Raw genomic sequence first — 3,936 nt, 5'->3', positions numbered from 1 at the left:
TCCCAGTCTCCTATGGCTCCGTTCACTGGGCAAGCATCACTACCCATTTCTGTTCTGCTAGATCAATGATAATTAGCAGCCAGTATCAGACAAACCCACCTCAAACTATTTTACATAAAGAGCGAACAGAACTGCTTATACACTTCCAGTCCTTATTACACCCAAGGAGAAACAGGTTGTGAGTATCTAAGAACTCACCAGTATACATTTATCAGTTAAATATAAATACAATGACCCCACAATGTCTGAGACAACACACAAATTCAGCTTACATGAACAATCAAGACAGAATGACTCAAAGAAGTGAAGTAGAGAGTCTGAAACTATAACACCAGAAACTATCAGATCAACCTGATAAGGAATTTAAAAGAATGATATTCAGGTACTTTCACTGGATTGAGAGAATAATTGAGAAAGTTGCAGATGAAAGCAAAGGAGAACACAGAAAAAAACTTTAGGAGCATTCAGGAAAACATTATAAAAACAAACTGACAAAATAAATGAAAAGTTAGAAACCATACAAAAACAATAAATAGACCCAGAAGATTTAATACTAAGAAGCCAGAAACAGAGAATTAAAGAGGCAGAGAAATAGAATTGAATCAATAGAGGGCTGAATTGGTGAACTTGACGATAAATCTCTCAATATTCACCTGCTAGAGGAACAATCAGAATAAAGTACACAAAAATGCAAAGAAAAACTAGTAACTATGTGGGACACCATCAAGAGGATTAACTTACATGTAAATGGAATTCTAGAACAAGAAGAAAAAAACAAACAAAAGAACACAGAGAAAACTGTCAAAGAATTGTTGGAGGAAAACTTCCCTAACATCATGAAAGTTAAGAAGATATGCATCCAAGAAGCTGAATGAACTACAAACAGGATAGAACCCCAAAAGAAAATTACCAAGACATAATCAAACTCTCTAAAACTAAAGAAAAGGGAAGAATCCTGAAAGTGGCTCAGGAGAAAAGAAAAGTTACCTATAAAAGAGAACTAGTAAGAGTGGAGCCCTGTGGCTGTACGTGTCTGAGGATCTGCCGCCACAGGACGTGTGGACAGTTTGTGGAGCCCATTAGTGCCCCTGGCTGATACTCACGCTGCTGACATGTCCCGCTACCTGCATGCCCCCCCCAGCCCCCCCAATACATCTGTTTGGGAGGAATGTGGCTGATGAGACCAGGCCTGAAGATTTACATTGAGAATTTGGTTGCTATGGTCCTATCATTGATGTGTATGTTCCACTTGATTTCTACAATCGATGTCCAAGGGGATTTGCTTATATTCAATTTGAAGATATTCATGATGTTGAAGTTGCTTTACATAATTTGGACAGAAAATGGATTTGTGGATGTGAAACTGAAATCCAATTTGCACAAGGAAATCGGAAGATACCAAATTAGATGAAAGCCTAGGAAGGAAGGAATGGGTACAGTTCTTCACGCTAGGATGATATGACAGATATAGGTGTTCTAGAAGCCAAACTTAGAAAAGAAGGAGATCAAGAAGTTGTTCTTTTGATTACAATTGTAGAAGAGCTTATAGCCCTAGAAAGAGGAGACCAACTGGAAGATCACAGCATAATAGGAGCCATTCCAACAATGATAGATTCAAACACAGAAACTGATTTTTTTCAAGATCTAAATCCAATTCAAGATCACAGTCCAAGTCCCAGCTCAAAAAAGAAATGAGGGCTAAATCTCACACCAAAACTAGAGGCATCTCTAAAACAGATTCAAGTCTGGCTCAAGAAATGAAAAGGAATCAAGGAAACAAGAACCACCTAGATCCAAATCTCAGTAAAGATCACAGTCTAGGTCAAGGTCAAAATCTAGATCAAGGTCTTGGACTAGTCCTGAGTCCAGTGGCCACTAATAGTCAATAAACCATGATATTCTTAGGCATTATCATTCAGTTACTCACAGTTTGGTTTACTTAAATTATCAGGAATACAATGTTGCAATGGTGCTTAAAAAACACTTGTTAGTTTTCCCTGTACTGGGCAATGAATACAATTAAAATGATATGCTGTTAATAAGTCCCCCTAACCACCCCCACCCCCAAAAAAAAGAGAGAACCAGTAAAATTAACTGTGCTTTCTCAGCAGAAACCATGCAGGCAAAAAACAAACAAACAATGGGGTGACATATGTAAAACTCTGAAAGACAAAAATTGCCAATCAAGTATTGTATACCTCGCAAAACTGTTCATCAAAGACCACAGTGAAATTAGGACATTTCCAGACAAACAAAAATTTAAAGAATTTGTAAAAACCAGACCAACCTTACAAAAACACTTAAAGGGAGTTCTTTGGACAGAAAATCAATGACCAGCAGACAGACAAAAGCCTGAGATGAACATACATAACTATATCACTTAGAATTCAAGCCAGAAACAGAACTATTCAACGTAAAACAAAAGTTACAAGACAGTCTACAAGAAAATGGGAACCTGAGTGATCCATTTACAAAAACAACAAACTGTGCACAAAGTTCAAAAAGGAAAAGTGCAGTTAAAGAACTTCTAAATGAGAAGAAATCAAGTTGATTTCAAGAAAAAATAAAATAAAAAGAACCCTAACTATAACCCTAAAATGACACCAAGCCATACTGCTGGACCTAGCATAACTCCACTCCTACCCCTAATTATAATACTACACAAAACCCTAGACCTAGCCACAGTCCTAACCCTAATTCCTAACTCCTACCCACCACCACCACCATCCCTTCCCCCACCGAAAAAGAAAGAAGAGCCAAGAGCAGAGCACATCCTTTGGACCCAGGGCCCCTGTGCTGAGAACATCCTAGATCCAGGGAAAGATTGGTACCAAGACACACAGAGATCTCCAAGGAATGCCAGACCCACAGATGTTGAAAAGAGACAAAAGGCCTTCTTCTAGAGCCAACAGAGAGAAGTAGCCTCCCCCTGGAGCTAGCACCCTGAATTTGGACTTCTAGTCTGTTAAATTGTGACTAAACAAGTTTCAGTTTGTAACAGCCATCCACATGTGGTATTTCTATTACAACATCACTAGAGAACTAAGACACATGGCTTGAGTTAGGCTCACCTTAGTGCTCAAGGTGACATCTTTGCTTTTAAGCATTTTGAAGGGGTCTTTTTCAGATGATGTGCCCAATGCTATCTGTCATTTATTTCTTCACCGTGGTTTCTGAAAGCATTGATTGTGGATCACAATAAAACAAAATGCTTGACAACTTCAATGTTGTCTGTTTATTATAATGTTGCTTACTGGCCCAATTGTGGGGGGCTATTTTTGTTTTGTTTTTTCTTTATGTAGAAGTATAACTCATACTGAAGGCTGTTTTGATCTTCAGCAGTAAGCACTTAAAGTCCTCTTCACTTTCAAAAAGTGAGGTTGTATCATTTGCATATCAAAGGCTGTTAATGAGCCTTCCTTTAATCCACCTTCTCAGATTACTTGCTCAGTATTCAGGTTGAATAAAAACTGTAAAAAGATAGGAGCCTGATGCACACCTTTCCTGATTTTAAACTACACAATATCGCCTTGTTCTGCTCAAGCCACTGTCCTTTGGGCTGTGTGAAGGTTTCACATGAGCACAATTATGTATCCTGGAATTCCCATCCTTCACAAAGTTATCTGTAATTAGTTATTAGTGTAGTTTCTTGTAAAGATTATGGCCTAGGAAACCCTAAAAGCAGTTCGACTCTGTCCTTTAGGTGACTATGAGTTGGAATCAACTTGACAGTAATGTTGTTTTTCATATCATCTGGAAAGCTGCAACCTTAAATGGGATTACTCCTCACTGTTTGAAAAGATGAGACACTCAGAACAAGATCAAATAAACACTTCACTCCCTCCTCCTAATCCCTTGACTGTTAACAATCCCAGTGGGGTCTAGTCTCAGTTCTGTTTCTAGGTCTGACCTAAGACCCCATCAGGCCTTCCATCA

General features: G+C 38.5%; 1 pseudogene; it reads left to right on the top strand.

Moving 5' to 3' along the window:
* Positions 1 to 1,112: 1,112 nt before the first annotated feature.
* Positions 1,113 to 1,879, top strand: LOC102825881 (annotated as a pseudogene).
* Positions 1,880 to 3,936: the final 2,057 nt, after the last annotated feature.

Source organism: Chrysochloris asiatica, unplaced genomic scaffold (genome assembly GCF_000296735.1).
Source record: "Chrysochloris asiatica unplaced genomic scaffold, ChrAsi1.0 scaffold00078, whole genome shotgun sequence".
Taxonomy (NCBI): Eukaryota; Metazoa; Chordata; class Mammalia; order Afrosoricida; family Chrysochloridae; genus Chrysochloris; species Chrysochloris asiatica.
This window is presented reverse-complemented; position numbering and strand designations above follow the sequence as displayed.